Raw genomic sequence first — 18,052 nt, 5'->3', positions numbered from 1 at the left:
CAGTGCCTCTTGTGTGAAATTTACATGCATAATTTCTTTTTAGAAGATGACATAGATAGCAACCCTAGCCACCTTATAGGGGATGTCCAATTCCAAGCCTTTCTTTCCTTTTCTACTAACCAAATTAAATGGGCCAAGGCACATAATACTATTAGAAAGTGAGAATATAGCATCGACCTATGGGTTGGGGGGAGCCTACAAAACCCCTTCATCTCTCTGTCAAGCACAAGCAATTTATGAAGCGAGTCGATGTTGTGGGCCAATGAGGGTCATTCCACACAAACATTTTACAAGCTGAGAAGGAGTACTTCTAGGAGATCAAGGAAGAAGCTTTGTCTACAGCCAAACAAGGTTGGGAAGTCTGTAGCAATACTATCAAGAACAAATAACCTTTCAGATACCGAAATTTTAAAGCTGCCTCTTCGCGCTTCCATAAATACATTAGCATGGTCTTAACCATGGGACCCGAATGGATAGGATGTCGATATGGAATCCCAATAATATGGTATCCCCCAGATAGGTACCATTGTGATTAGGATCTGACAAATCAAGAGGTGAACTAGGCTTTCGTCGTGCTTAAGAAGAAAAATGGTTTTAGAGTTTCTAAGGAGGAGGTATATCCTACCTATTCCCTAACTCAGCTGCACCTAAACCATTTAATTGCATGAGGACATGCAACAAGGTAAGCTGGGGAGTATGTTGGGTCAAGAAAAGGTATGTTTTCTCCTTGTAAGTAGCTTTATTTTGCATTCATCCTCACATGATTATCTTTGTTTACGGATAAAAGTAAAAGAAATAACAACTAAAGTTAGGTAAAAGTAATCAGTAACAAATTAGATGAATCTAAGCAGGAAAAAATGACTTTTACCATATTTATGTGTAGAATACGCAAATTAGACAATGGTTGTTCAATCGACATAACAACATCTAATAAAGGAAAAAAACAGTGCCAGAAGCAAAGCAGGACAACGGAAGACCAAGTAGATTGATGCTATTTTATGACATAATCAGATTGAGTATTGTGAAATCCTCAGGATCCCCTGATCCTAAGGATTCACTTTTATCTATTTAGTTTTCTAAATGTTATATATAAGGTCAAATGACAAACTGCACAGCTAGTTCATAAATACATATTTTGTAATTATTCTTTTGGACATATAATATTGTTACCTTGGTGATGTTGTAACTCTGTTACTTATTTTAATGAAGAAGATTGTGTTCAACTCATAATTATATTCTGAGTATCTCATAGCGGAGACTTTTGGTGACTCTAGGCCCAATCAAGAGAAGATCTACTACTTCACCTGTGTTATAATCATTTCTATTTATTCTCTATTGTTTGTTAATGTTAAGTCAATATCATTTTGATTATCGTGAGGATTGTCTATTTCGATCTACATTTGTTGTTCATTCGAGATTCAAATTTAGCCATGTGTATATATGAGTAATGATTCTGATTGAATTGGTTATTCTAGTTCCAGTATTAGATCATTGTTCATTCCAAGTAATGTTATCATAGATTTCAGAGATAGAATTGATCACTTTCCGTAATATGCTCATATAGTTATTTTTAGTTCATATATCATTTGTTGTTCTATTATCATTTGTTGTTCAATTATCAGTTGTTGTTCAATTAGGATTTTTTGTTCAATTATCATTTGTTGTTGAACTGTCACAATTCTCTTTAATGATTGAGTGAGTTAGTTTCAATTCCATTTAAGATTTCCAAGTGTGATTTTTATAGTATTATTCAGATTCATCTACTTTTATAATAGGTTAAGTAGAATTTCAAAGCGTGTTGTGAATCTATTTCACAGTTACTTCTTTTAGAATTGGTTGGGTTGAGTTTAAAGAAATAGTCATTAGAAATTGCAATGATTTATTATTAGTTAACCTTTGAATTCACTGCATATATAGTGCTGACACTCTTGAAATAAAAATACTTGCCTTGGGTTGACAATTAATGTAAGAATTAATATTCCCTGCAAAAAGACATCTTAGTGCACCAACAAGGTGCACCATATGTTGAGTCTAGCTGATCGCACTAGTTGAAGATCCTTCAGCTACTCTATTAAAGTTGTGATCTGATTCTGAAGGCCCATGATTGACAGATCTTGCAAATGCGTACTTCCCCGATATTCATGAGGGTATCCAGCCATGGCCTCTATGTGTGAGGCTTGCTCCAAATAATCTTGGAGTGTTCTAATCTTCTAATGCGTCGGTGGCATTCTGTTTAGGGGCAAGAGTGCCTTGATAAACTAACCATGCTGGTGATTCGGGTCTAGAGTGTAGCTCAACTTAGAAATGGCATCCTTAAATGTTTGCATGAGTTCCTAATCTGTCTCACCCTCTTTCTTCTTGATCTCCAACAGCTCTAATAGCCCTTGCTGATTTGTTTGGGGTACTTTGAATTCCTGCACAAATCCTCTCTTAATATCATCTATCATGGGATTCTAGTTTTGCTCTGCCCACTTTATGAACCAATGCAAAGCCCTCTCCCTCAGCGTGGTCCAGAACTCCACTATCCTGACGTTGTCTGGAGTTTGACGTGCTCTCCAAATAGCTTCATAGAGATACCAGTGTTGTTCCATGTCCTCATTTCCCCTCCCTGCGAACTCTGCATATCTCGTAAAAGATCCTGCCATATTGACTTGGGTATGATTTAGGAACACAAACTCTTTATTCCCTAGCTGTTGGGATCCCTGTAGCCCCAAGTTACTAATACTACTGGTTCCCTTGTTGCTTCCAATATTAAAATTGGCCTTGTATTTCTCACGCACGTTGTGTACCTGTATTTCCTTGGCTAATTTAATAACAAATTTCTCCAGATTGTAATAAGGTACTAGGGGAAGGTCGGGAGAGATGCTACCTGTGTCTCAAGGTTATTGTTGTTAACTTATAATGGATTCTTCTCCTTCATCAAACAACCTTATCATAACATTGCCTGTGTCCTATTCTCTCTCCTCTTCACACCTTCTCGACAGTTTCTCTTGCGATATTGTTCTAGCAACCTATGAGGTGGGGCGCTCTCCATCTTTCTGGCTCCCATGCCTCCTGTCATTGATCTTTCTTTGTCCTACACCTTCCTTTTCTCCCCCTTTGTCTTGGGGTTTTCCCAACACTACTCCTACTTGGTGTGGTCCCATCTTTCTTTTCTTCAGAGTCTGAACCACCCTTGCCTGCCACTTATCTGCTAGCAGTGCTCTCCTTTGTGCTCTAACATCTCTAGATTTCTTCAACCCTTCCACATCCATCCCTTTAGCAGAATCTCTATTCCCCAAACGATAGCATACCCCCCCTTAGGTCCTTCCCTCTATACTGTGGTTTTATGCTACCATATCCACGGTGGGCAAGGGTAGTATTCCTTCTTCTACCATAAACATCTTAATCCACGTCAATACTTCCCTCATCAACCTTCCTCTTAATCCAGACCCAAACACCGCTTCTGCCTTTGAGAAGGATTGATAACTCTTGGCAACAAACTCAACTATATATCCCTCCATTGTGGTCTTTACCAAAATGTCGATTGATCTGGTCAGATCATTGTCCAACTGCTGAAGTAGTACAAGATCTAAGGGTGTCCCACTATAGCAAACTGTCATTGACCTCCCTGACCGATTATGCCCATTCAATCTTCTTAACCAATTGTACAGGTCTTCTGGAAACTTGCACTAGAATATCTCATACTATTCGTTGATACTGTCAACATATAAAACCCCTTCACTCACCTTTCCAATCAGTTGATTCCTGTGGATAGCTTGCTCCTCTACAAACTAATCTATCTTATGATTCCACCAATCCCTGATCTTTGATTCCTGTGGATAGCTTGCTCCTCTACAAACTAATCTATCTTATGATTCCACCCATCCCTGATCTCCTTCTTGAATATCCTTGACACGATGTTCCTCACCAATTCTTGTAACTTCAAGTCTTGGCAACGGAACCATTTGTTGGCATGAAAGAGTAATTAGGGGAAGACCCTAGTGTGGAGTACTGGAGAAGGTATGTTTTATTGATTATTTTGTCATCTTTTCTTTAAAGACTTATAATCCCTTTGCATTATGAACTAGGTAATTAATAAGAAAATATGGAAAAATCTATGAGGGTTGTATGTAACATAAGATGACTAATAATCTTCATTTTATTATACAGAAAAAGGGAAAAATGAAAGATTTCGGTCCCAAGGAAAATGACAGAGCAGAGTTAACTGCTATCCCTGTGGCAGGAAACCATATGCAGACACGGCAATCAAAACTGAAGCATATCAGCCAAGGAAAGGAAAGGGAGATATCGAATCGGTGCAAGAAAACAAAGGGATAACTGGAATTAACAGTTTGGTGAATCCCTCAAGATCCTCTGATCTTGAGGGATCGCAATATTAACTATTTTTGCATCATTGATATCTCCGCTCAGCTATTATAAAAAGGGCTAGCAGTGCTAGCCCAAGAGATGGGTTGTTGTTACTTTTATGTAATTTCTCATTGTATTCAAAACTTTGATCATCGACTCTTGTTGAGAAGTGATCCACTGTAACTCTGTTTTAATGCTTTAATATAAATCTGGTTGTTGTTCCATCTTTGATCCTGGAATAACTTCAAGCGGTGTGTTGCTGGAGGCTAAGGGCCCAGCCCTGGTGGAACACTTGCTCCTGTACCATTACCTTTAGTTCGTGTGTGGTTTGCTTTATCAGCTTTGATCGATAACCTGGCGTGTTTTGTTATTTTATATCACAACTCTGTTATATTCACAATATCGTTCTCTGTAACAGGAAGGTCGTATTGTTCATTCTGACTTTATAACGTTTGCTATTCCTATAAGTCATTAATGTAACATTATTGTTCTTTACATAATGCTATTTCTATTCAATTACAGAGTAACCGAGCTGTAATATTCTTAAGTTGGTATTACTATATTCGTCTATGGTTTATACTTCATTATGATTGCTGTTCAATTGACATTGATGTTCCATTATGAATTGTGATAGTTATCCTTTATAACTGAGATCAATATTTGTGGTATCAGAGTCTGATCACTGTTTCTCTTAATATCATTGTGTGTTGCGTGTTATTTATTTCGGTACTATATATTCACCATTGGCTCTAAGTGTTGTTCTATATTTCATTGGTAATTGGTTTCCATTCCATTTTTATTTTCTATCCAATTTATTCGTAGAGTAAGGATTGCTTTTTGATTCCTGTAGGGTACGATTGCTGCCTTCATTTTCTTAGAGTAAGGTTTCGCTGTGTATCAAGACTAGTTGCAGTTCCATTTCCTAGTTTATGTTCAATTCCAGTTGCTGTTCCATTTCCTGTTATTTGCATTGCCATCGCATTGAACGATATGAAGCTATAGTGAGCATTGACATTCATTGTCTAGTTCCCTGATTGACGATCTGTTCCTTGATTTTCTTCAATTACATCAGTTTACGTAGGGATGAGTTATTGTTACTATACCCCTGATTGATAATTTACTTAGTCTTATAAATGCATGATTTAGGCTTTAAAGTGCTTTGCTGTAAGTAGATTTTCTTTTAAGAATCCATTTACTCTTGTATTCTCTTGAGCACTATACTACTAGCATTACTCTGACAAATGACCACCTCAAACTGAGTACACTCTTTGAGATAACAAATCATTCTTGAATTGACAAGTTAATGTGAGGTAATTAGAGGTGAAAAGACCCTTTTTACGGCTCGACATTTTGGCGCCATTGCCAAGGAAGACTGTAGCCATTTTTTTCTTTTCCAGAGTAGTGTAAGACCCTGGTAAGAAAGAACTGGGTTTTAAAAATGGAAGGTAAGAACCTGCATGTGGAGTATGTAATAGCCCTCCTCCCCTACCCGCTTTCCTACAGATTTGTTGCTATCTTGTTTGGGTAGAACCTAGCAGTTGATTTGTGTGTATGACTAAGCAGAAAAAGCCAGAGAAGAATCCCAAACCTCTACCCAAGCCTGATAAAGCTAAAGCGCCGGTGACCCTTGGCCGATCGACCTTTATAGATGAAATTCTTAAGAAAGCAGAATCTCAGCCTTCAGTAGGACCTAGAAAAGTTACTTCTAGACAGCCTACTAGTTCCCTTCAGGCCACAAGATCACCATCTATAGCCTTTGCTTAGGTGCATAGTCAAACTGAAGAGCAATATTTTCAAGAAATTGAAAATTCCAGCCTCAAATCATTGCAAGAAGGGAACCTTAGCAATCTCTGTGAAGGAAGAGGAGAAACAGGACAAGTTGAAGAACCAACATCTCCTCTTAGGATAATTCAGCCATTAAGCAGCCCAGATAAGGGAAGTGCTGCAAACATTGTTTATAACAAAGTTGAAGAACTTGAATCCCCCCAGACCTTAGGCACTCTCATCATCCTAGATAAAGGAAGTGTTGTCAAGGCCATTCCCATTAGAGCCATTCCCCCTCGACAACCTAGGAATACTGTCCTAGATATCCCAGAAGGCTATTGGCATATATTTGACCAAACAGCCTAGAACCAACCAAATGCCCAAACCTCTACGCTACAATACCCCATTGTTGATACTACAACTAATGCACCTATGAAAGCAATTCCTCTTCAACATATCCCCACATTCCATGGCCTTACATCAGAAGTTCCAAATGCATTCCTGTTTGAATTCGATGTGCTATGTAGAGGATATGACTATACCATCGATACCCAGAAACTAAAATTATTTCCCTCTACATTAAAAGGGGCTGCTTTAAGATGGTTTATGGGATTAGGCGGTGGTGTTATAAATAATTGGGATCAAATGAAAGAGTCTTTTCTAAAAAAATATCAGGACTATTGCAAGTCTCGAGAGTTAAAAGATGAAATATTTCAGATGGTAGCTAAACCAAATGAAACATTAGAAGAGTATGTTGAACGTTTCTAGTATAATCTTCAAAGATCTCCTTATGCATCATTACCCTTACCTGATAATGTATTAAAAACAACATTAATTAGGGGAATGAAGGAACAATGGATTGAGACATTAAACATTATGGGGAAAGGAGATATTTATCAGGAAAATTTTGCTGACATTATTGATTTATGTATCAAGAGCTCGAGAGGCAGCACAAGGCTAAAACTAGCAGAACATGATCGATTTGTAAGAGATAATAGAATTTTGGCAGAAGGAGTAACTCGTGCAGAAATTGGAAATTTATTAGAAAATTTTAAAACTGACATATTGGGGATGCTGACAACACAACTTGATATTATGCAGGCCAAACAAAAGCAAGTAGAAGCAGAACAAAATTTGGCAATCTTCTATCCTAGATGCAGAAAGAAACACAACCATAAGGAGTGTCCATTAGATGTAGTCTAAGTTTGTGCCATTTGTACAAAAGACCACTCCACAGAGAGCTGCCCCTCACTTCCTGGATTGAAAGCAGTATATAAGGAAGCACAAGAAGAGCCAAAATCAGTGTATCTACTTAATCAGTGCCGTCAATGGCAACCATGACAAACAGGTATGTTTTCAGACCCAGCTTCTTCTTTCCAACCTCCTCAATATCATGCTCAACAATATAATTCAATGTAGAAAAATCAAACTTCCTTCCCAAATTGGCCGCAGCAATCATTCCCTTCATCATCTCCATGGTCGAATCAAGCAAGCCAACCCAATTGGCCAAATTTTCCCTATACCCCACCATATTGGAAAAACAAGGTTTATCCACCGCAATGGACCCCTCCTACTTCACAGAGTCAAACCTGGCAGACAAACTGGAAAAGACCAATGAATCAGCCAGTAGCAACTATCTCGCTCCCTCAACCTACACTACCAGCCCTACAACAAAACCCCCAGTCTAACTTAAGGCTGCAACTCCCAGCCCAACCCAACCCCAATCCAAATAACATACTGGTCCAGTCCATGCAAATAATCGAAACACCCGATATAGGAACCGATCTAAAGGAGTGTGATGACCTTCAATTAAGATCTGGGCGTATCATTGAAATAGAGGGAAATAAAATAGTTCAAGTTTAAAATTAGCTACCTGTAGAACAACCATTACAAGAAGAGGACGTGACTAGACAACAAATTCATGATCCAGCAACCACATCCTCTCCTCCATTCCCAGAATGCTTAATTATACCTCGACCTATACAATATCTTGATTCTGACATTCTGGGATAATTACGAAACCTGTACATAAAAATCCCACTCCTCCAAGCCATTCAAGACATCCCTGTTAGAGTCGGTCTTGTCAGTCCTCTGTCAGAGATCAAAACTCTTTTTGCATTTCATTTTTTAGGTGGTCTCGCTCAATTCACCCAGTAGCATTGCTCTAGGAGCATGCCATTATCTGACTAAAGGGTCTGTTCACTTGTTTCCCTCATGTTTGTACCTGTTGGGTTGGTCAAAAATTTCTCAAATTTCATCAAAGTTCATTTCACGTCATTTGTAGTCATAGATGTTATTTTGGTCTAGAAAAGGGTCATTTCACTTTCTCGGTCTAGGGTTTGTCTTCAAAGGTTGAATAATGACCATAGGCCATGAGGATGTTTTCAATAAGTTTTCATTTCAAGATTCTCATCATTAATAATGCTGGAGGACATTTCTTCTTCAAAACTTTGTTTTGAAGAAGAAATCATTAAGTTTGTTTAAATACATGATTGATAAGGGTTTTCAAATTTTACAGTTCCTCAGGCAGCCCTGGTCATCTTGCCAGGTTTTAGCAGCTCCTATCCCTGCAAAACAATCAACAGAAGAACCATCATTTCAGCTAAAGAAGGTCAGAGAAGGAAATGAAAGATAGAGTTTGTCAAAGTGCCAAAGTTCTACATACTGAACAAAGTGGGTTATTACAAAGAAAAAATCAAAATTCATGGTTCAATGAGATATTGTCCACTTTCAAATTTCATTTGCACTCAACAAGATATAAAAAGATTAAGAGAGAAATCGAGTGTGAAGATTGGAAGAACAAAGCTATGATAGTAAAGCCGTGACTGTGTGAAGAAGGTGCGCGGCACATAGGGTGACTATCGTGGCACACTAGGGAGGCGCAACGCACTGGACATGACCATGTAGTGCAATTTAACACGGGTGTGGTGCACCTAGGAGGTGTGCCGCATTGGGCCTCCCGCGCGGCGCATACAGCGAGAGGCCTAACAAATGCTCAAAACCCTTTCAAATCACTCAAATGGACTTGCCTCGTTTCAAATAATGGCAGCATGTTTCAAAGCTTCTACCTGGTTCATACGATTCTGGATTTGCTATCAATTGTGGAGGTAGACAAATGACTTATGCTACAGGAGATGTGTTTGAGCAGGAGAACGAAACTCTCAATGCTGCCTCATTTTATGTCAGTACTGCACGAAAGTGGGGAGTCAGCGAAACTGGACTTTTTTCGGATTCTGCTAGTGCTGCAAACTATACAGCAACCAATCAGTCTCAAATTACAACGATATCAGATTTAGAACTGTACCAGACAGCACGCTTATCTCCCAGCTCACTTCGATACTATGGTTTAGGGCTTGAGAATGGACCATATACAGTAAACTTGCAGTTTGTGAAGATACAAAATTGCAAATACAAATAGCTGGCAGAGTCTTGGAAGACGCATTTTTGATGTTTATGTTCAAGGGAAGAAAGTATTAACAAATTTTAACATCAAAAAGGAGGCAGGAGGCTCCAATATAGCTGTTGTTAAATCTTTCAACAAGATCAATGTAACAGAAAACTTCCTTGAAATTCATTTTTTCTGGGCTGGAAAGGGAACCTGCTGTATTCCAATCCAAGGAGCCTATGGACCACTAGTATCAGCTATAAGAGTTACTCCTGAGTTCATTCCCACAAAGAAAAGTAAGACAAGTAAGACAGGAATAGTGATTGGAATCACTATTGGGATTGCTTCCATCTTGATATGCATGATTTTGGTTTTTCTCCTTTGGAGGAGAAGACTTCCAAAGCTCGCAGCAATAGATGTTGAGGAAGACGAAGCAATAAACGATATCCGTTCAAAACTGAAAATTTTCAGCTATGCGTATTTGAAAATTGCAACAGGAGATTTTAATAAAGATAATAAGTTAGGCGAGGGAGGATATGGTGCAGTTTATAAGGGCTCTCTTTCGGATGGTGAAATTGTAGCAGTGAAGCAACTTTTTTCTGACTCTAGACAAGGAAAATGAGAGTTCATAAATGAAGTAGCTGTAATATCTTTAGTGCGACATAAGAACCTTGTAAAGTTGCGTGGATTTTGTCTGGAAGTAGATGATCCTCTCTTGTTCTATGAGTACTGGAGAACAAGAGTCTTGATAAAGCTTTATTAGGTAACAAGAACTCTCCGATACAACTGGATTTGTCTACTCGATACAACATCTATCTTGGCATTGCACATGGACTCACCTACCTTCATGATGAGGCTAGTTCTCGGATAATTCATCGAAATATCAAAGCCAGTAACATTTTGTTGGATAACTCTCTCAATCCTAAGATAGAAGATTTTGGTTTGGCTAAGTTATATGACGTGTCATTATTACAAAGAAAAAAGTATTTTAAACAAATAGATATGTACAGCTGGGATGGTTCATTTTTCCCATCACTAAAGGTGAAATCTTATTTAAAAGCCATGTTATTAAAATGATAGTTGTTATTGAAACAGCCAAAAGGAAGGCGAACAGTCGCCCCAGAAGATCTACGCTACTTTTTTGTTTTTTTTTTTTTAACTGGTCATCAGAGAAATTAAATGTAACGTTGCTCCTGTTACTGATGGTTGGCTTTTCATTTCTGTTTGTAATGATTAAACAATCCCCCAACATTGGGTCGATCCACTTTCTCATGGAAAAGCTTATTTATTGTATTGAAAGTCATTTGTAAAGGGTTGGAGTTTCTAGGAATAGCGTGGAGAAAAACTCAGCACTTTCATTGTACAGTTTTGGCTTGGGGATTAATAGAATGATGCAGCTCTGATTCATGAGATCCCTGTGATGTGAGTTTTAGCAAATGTGTTTTTCTTTCTATGTTTCATATGTATTCTGTTAGGTTTACCATCCATTCATGATCATTTCTGGTTGAATGCTCTTAAGTAGAAGAGGTAGAATTTAGTTTATGCTCTGCCTTGTAAAGCATTCATATTTTTCGTATCTTCTTCTGTCTGAAAAGGATTCATGCGTATGCCCTTTTTAGCTTTTCTCAATAGTCTTTCCACTCCATTTTATTTAAATCTGATTGCTAAACCTCACACCTATCTTTCCTCACGAAATATCCTGTGTCTTTGATTTAATTTCCCAGCTCATGCAGTCCTTTGGTCCCACACAGCCCAGAAAATTCAATCATTCAAAAATCGCCTTTTTCCATATCTATTTACTAGCCTAAAATTAGTGTGCATTTTGAGTCATCCCAAACCTTCTTGTTTATTTTTACTGAGGTGACCCAAAGAGAGCCCTCTCCTGTCCTCGTAGGGCTAGCTATGAGGCTAAGCGTGGTTTGATATGGACCTAGAACCTTGTCTTTTCAGCTTGAGACAAATCTAGGCTCTAGAAATCCCGATATATGCAAAGACTATCAAATAACTATGCATAAAGAAACCAAGGAGGACAATAACAAATAACCCAAAAGTCCAAGTAGTTAGCACTTTATCTGACTTATTATCAGGAAAAGAAACACCCGTTAAATACGAAGACCCAAGAAATCCAATAGTAACTGTACAAATCTATGGTCAAACCTTCTCAAATGCCTTAGTTAATCTAGGAGCTACAATTAACATCTTAACAACCACTACTTGCCAAAAACTGGGCATTACATTAGTGGAACCGACCTCCACTTTATTAGAACTGGCTGACCGATCTATAGTTAGGCCAGAGGGCACCCTACAAGATGTTATGGTATCTGTTGACTCCTGGGAGTATCCGGCTGATTTCTTGATAATAAACCCCGAAAACCAACTTAATGGACATCCATTGATCTTAGGCAGACCTTGGCTCGCGACTTCTTATGCTTATATTGGCTGCTGACAAGGTAATATGACCATTACTAGGGGGGGGGAATCTTAAGAATCTAGCTTTATAGCCCCCACCGTAGCCAAGTGTAACAATAATAAAAGCTAACAAGCATCTTGTATCATACCTGACCAAAAATATTATATCTCCATTAACCATACAAGAGGCCCTTGATTTCAAAGACCAAACAAAAGATGATGCCATTAATAATTTCATTAGCCAAGCTGAACCTAGATCCCACATACAATGTCACATGATAGAAGTAGCATTTGATAATGAATTAAAAGATGACCCTCTTAAAGATACACATGATCAAACAATACCTACTACTTCTATTTCACATAGCAAAATTGTAGAAATTGAGCCAGGAAAGACTTTAAACATTAATGCCAACCTGACTTCTGAACAAGAAAAGAAGCTCATCCAACTATTGAGGAAATATAAAGAAGCATTTGCATGGGACTACCCTGATATGAAAGGAATTGATCCCCAGTTATGTACACACCACATTTACATAGAAAAGGATGTGAGACCTGTTCGCCAACCACAAAGGAGACTTAATCCTCATCTAAAAGACGTTGTAAAAGCTGAACTTCAAAAACTTTTAGATGTTAACTTCATTTACCCTATCTCTGATAGTAAATGGGTCTCTCCACTTGTTGTGGTACCAAAGAAGAATGGAAAGTGGAGGATTTGTGTAGACTATAGAGAGTTAAACAAAGCAACACTAAAAGACCACTTTCCCCTTCCATTCATTGATTAAGTATTGGACACTCTAGCAGGAAAGAAATTCTTTTCTTTCTTAGATGGATTTAGTGGATACAATCAGATTTAGATTGCCCATGAAGACCAAGACAAAACCACTTTTACTTGTCCTTGGGGAACATTTTCCTACAGAGTTCTACCTTTTGGCTTATGCAATGCTCCTGCCACATTTCAAAGAGCTATCCTCAGAATATTTTCAGATCTAGTAAATGAGGGGCTCAAAGTCTACATGGATGATTTTACGCCATATGGAGATGATTTTGACCCAGCATTGGACACACTGGAAAAAGTCCTGCAATGCTGCATTGCCACCAGGCTTTGCTTAAGCAATGAAAAATGTTATATGATGATGACTGAAGGACTTATTCTAGGCCATTATATCTTAGCAGCTAGCATACAAATAGACCCAACCAAAATTCAAATAATTTTGCTAATTCCCACTCCTACCACTAAAATAGCGGTATGCAGTTCTCTTGGATTCTCTGGTTATTATAGAAGATTTATACAACATTTTTCATATATTGCTTCACCTATATATGCACTGACATGTAATGTTGACTTTCTTTGGACAGAAAAATGTGACTGTGCTTTTCAGGATCTAAAGAAGCTTGTGTCCACAGCTCCAGTCCTTCGAGGATCAAATTGGGTCCTGCCATTCCAAATATGATCAGATTGCTCAGATACAGCTATTGGAGCAGTCCTTGGGTAGGAAGAAGATAAAAAACCATATGCAATTTATTATATTAACAAGAATTTATCCCTTGCTGAATTGAATTATACTGTTACTGAAAAAGAATTTCTAGCTGTAATACATGCTGTCAATAAGTGCAGGCATTACATTACTGGATATCCTGTTATCTTGTATACAGATCACTCTACCATAAAATATTTAGCAAATAAACCAATAAAAAATGGTAGAATAACTAGATGGCTGATTTTATTGCAGGAATTTGATATTACAATCAAGGACAGACCTGGAAAACAAAATCCTGTAGCTGACTTTCTCTCGCGAATGCTAAAACCAGTGGACGCAACAGTAGTTGAAGATCAATTTCCAGATGAAAATTTGTTAGCTGTCACTGTTAAAACACCTTGTTATGTTGATCTTGCGAATTACTTAGCAGTAGGTAAATTACTAAAACATCTGACCCCCAATGAATGGAAACAGATTGTTTAGCAAAGTGCTCGATTTTCCTAGATTGGGGGCTATCTGTTCCATATAGGAGCAGATATGCCCAACAGGAGATGTGTTTGGGAGGATTAAATTTTTGATATTTTGAAAGCTTGTCACGACAGACCATGTGGCGGACACTTTTCCGATCGAAGAACTAGACATAAGGTGCTGCAGACAGGGTATTATTGGCCTATGATCTTCAAAGATGCAAGGAAGTTCGTTCAAGCTTGTGACAGTTGTCAAAGGGCAGGACGCCCTGGCCAGTCCGACGAAATGCCCCTGAACCCACAGCTGGTTATTGAACCATTCGAGCGATGGGCACATGATTTTTTTGGTCCAATTAACCCATCCTTAAACTAGAAAAAATATATTCTTGTGGCAACAACATATGTCACCAAATGGGTTGAAGCAAAAGCATTGCCGAGAGCTACAGAGGATTCCGTCATACAGTTATTGTTTCATATATTTGTGTGATATGGGCTTCCAAGAGACATAATTACAGATGGTGGACCACAGTTTGTTGGTAACAAGATTGCTGCAACACTTTAAAACTATCATATCCAGCATAAAATCACTTCTCCATACCACCCACAGGAAAATGGTCAAGTAGAAAGCAACAACAAAATAATAGAAGCAATATTGACAAAAACCATTGCGTCACATAGACGCGATTGGGCTACAAGACTACCAGAAGCTTTGTGGGCCTACAAAACAACATGGAGAACCACTATCGGCTGTTCACCATACCAATTATTGTTTGGAAAGCAACCCATTTTCCCCATAGAATTCGAAATCCAAACACTGCGAACAGCACAAGAAGTCGGCCTAGATCTAAATGAGCCACAAATTAATAGATTACAGTATATCAATGAGCTAGATGAAATTAGGCTCTCTGCCCTTCAACACACTACATTAGTCCAACAACAGCGAGCTAAATGGCATGATGCTCTCATTAAAAAGAAAGTCTTCCATGAAGGAGATTGGGTGCTCTTATACGATTCCAGGTTTCAGGATTTTCCCAAGAAACTTCAAACTCGCTGGCTGGGGCCATATGAAATCCAGAAGGTACATGATAATGGCACCCTTACTCTAGTCACTATTGACGGATCTGGACATACCTTTAAAGTAAATGGCCACTGAGTTCGATTATACCGCAAACCACTTACTCGAGAATCCTTCTACCAGCAACTACGCGAAGACTTCGATATGCAAATTTTATAGGAGGAAGAGAAATCTTCCTCACCTGTGATTCATTAAGTGATTCACCTATTTTTACACTCTGAACATAATTTCTTTTTTTTGTTAAATCAGTTTCTGTATATATTTTTGTATTTGCATTTTTCTCTGTTGTTCCTTTTTCAGAAGAAACAACATTGTCATTTTCGTTGTTCCTTTTCTGAAGGGACAGCATTTGTGTGCACTTTTGTCGTTGCTGCTGTTCCTTTTCCAAAGGAATGGCATTTTAGTTTTTTTCTGTTCCTTGTCCAAAGGAACAACACTTTTGATTTTTGTTGTTTCTTTTCCAAAGGAACGACATTTGATTTTTTTGTTGTTCCTTTGGAAAAGGAACAACACTTTTGATTTTTGTTGTTCCTTTTCCAAAGGAACGACATTTGATTTTTTTGTTGTTCCTTTGGAAAAGGAACAACACTTTTGATTTTTGCTGTTCCTTTTCCAAAGGAACAACACTTTTGATTTTTGTTGTTCCTTTTCCAAAGGAATGACATTTGAGTTTTCTGCTATTCCTTTTCCAAAGGAACAACACTTTTGATTTTTGTTGTTCCTTTTCCAAACGAACAACACTTTCGATTTTTGCTATTCCTTTTCCAAAGGAACGACATTTGCGTTTTTGTTGTTCCTTTTCCAAAGGAACAACACTTTTTAGCACTTACATTTCTACTATTCCTTTTCCAAAGGAACAACACTTTTGGTTTTTTGCTGTTCCTTTTCCAAAGGAACGGCATATTCGGTTTTTGCTGTTCCTTTTTCCAAAGGAACGAAACTTTCGGTTTTTTCTGTTCCTTTTTCAAAGGAACAAAACTTGTACTCTTTTTCCCTTCCTTTTTCAAACGCCAAAATTCTCGTATTCCTTTTACTTATGCTTAAAGATACCTGATGTTCCTCTTGTTTCAGGTCTTTTGGAGTACAACTATACACTCATGCAATGGATACAAAGCTAGAGCATACTGAAATTAGCAAATTATATAAAATCGCTACTTTTACAAGAAATTGTTGTGAATTGATAAAGAGAAACGAAGAAAGGACACAATTATTCATCACTTTTGTTGTCATTATCCTACTAATACTGACATGATTGGTCATCTTTATCATGTTGGTTCTTTTTAAATTACCATAATCTTCTTTGATCATTATCAAGGAATAAGAACAAATGGTTTATATTTTTCTATTGAGATGTTAAGACTTCTTCCACCATTTCTACTCTTAAGGAGGGCTGAACCACCCTTTGTGTATAGATAGGAAAGCATTTTGTAAAAAAAGAAAAATAAAAAAAAGAAGAATGTTTTGAATTGTCAAATGCAGGATAGGGGGTCTCATTAAGAGCCAGCCTACCATGATCATAAGGAAGAAAGTGAAGTGGCATTCCCACTATGGCCACCACACCAAGGATATGATCCAAGAGGCATATCAGAAAAAATAAAAGAGTCCTTGGAACAGGAGATCTCATCACGAGCTGGCCTGCCCACCTTTTTTTCCTTCCTGGTGAATGGCATTATGATTTAACTGGTTGCTAAGCCAGCATAATGGCCTCAATTGTGACATTGTATAGCACTTCATAAGCATACACAAAGGATCATGGTTCCATGGGTGAAATAAACAACTCTACCAAGGTTATGAACACCTGTTGGCAATAGGGCTCTGTTAATGGTATTGAAGTCACATTATTCATACACCAATAGCAATCATTAACACCCTTCTCTGTCTTATACCTTTGTAATCTGTCAAATAAGATTATGTATATCACTTCCCCAAACCATTAAATGCATGAAAAATCTATTATAACCAATCATGATAGAAAAGTCGATAATGACTGCGTTAGACTGGTTGTGCACGTTAGCTGTCCTATCTTCCCAGCCTCGCATCATATCATAGAATTCTCTTATTTGTTAAGCGATCCTATTATACGCCTCGATTTCGGTAACCTGCGCCTTTTGTAAACATGACATTTCCACATACGCTGTTCATTTATGACTCTGTACCAAGCAATTTTGGCATGCCACATCCTCATTTGACAGCCGAGGAAGGCCTATCACATTGAAGGGGGGAGGTTGACCTCATAACTTGATGGCATACGTGTCAAACTATTATTCAGCAAACTTTTACTTGGGAATAGCAAGGTTTAACAGTATCTTGTTTTTCAATTTGCATGCCTTGCTATCCCAAAGCTATTTCTGCATTATACTCTACAGCAATTAGTAAGATTTGAATGAGCCTTGTTGTTTCGTTATTTTCTCTATGTTTTTAACAGTTTGAACAGCCTGCTATTCCATTTCCATCTCTTCATTTTTACAGTGAGATAAAAGCATGGGAGGAAGGTCAATTCGAAGAGAACCACAGGTATTGACAGTTTTTGACGCTGCACGGTAAATCCTGGCAAGGGCAGGATGGTTAGTCTATCTTAATCGATTACAGGAATCCAACGAGATCGTGGCAATAGAATTCTTGCAGAACTTGCAAGAATATCAGTCCACATTAAGGGGAAAACATATAGCAGTCACTGATGACGTAATTGCAGAGGTCTCAGGACTGCCAGCCACTGGACCTATGTGGACTCTAAAGAAGGAGAGACTACAAAAGATCATGAAGATCTTCCAGGATGAAGGCCAGAACCTGAAAGTCAGAGGAAAGGGAGTCCTAGCAGCAGCATTAGGAGAGTCTTGGGCAGAATTGGCGAAGATCATCCAGAGCTACATTACCTGTGAAGGCAAGAAAGACATGGTAAGACCACAACACCTTAAAATCTTAGCTGTATTAAAAGATAAATGCTCTGTGAACGTACCTACATTTTTAAATTCATTACTTCATGATGTTGCCCGAAGCATGAAAAAGTCACAACATGTAGAATCGGTAGTAAGTCACCATGGACTGATATGGCTGATAGTTAGCCACAGTCTGGCTCAGCAACAGAGCAACAGGGAAGAACTAATTGCTATGATAGATGGGG

This window comes from Pinus tabuliformis, chromosome 2_2 (assembly GCF_031772625.1).
Source record: "Pinus tabuliformis cultivar Carrire ecotype Pingquan chromosome 2_2, CPIR1, whole genome shotgun sequence".
In the NCBI taxonomy this organism is placed as follows: Eukaryota; Viridiplantae; Streptophyta; class Pinopsida; order Pinales; family Pinaceae; genus Pinus; species Pinus tabuliformis.
Note: the sequence above shows the minus strand (reverse complement) of the source record.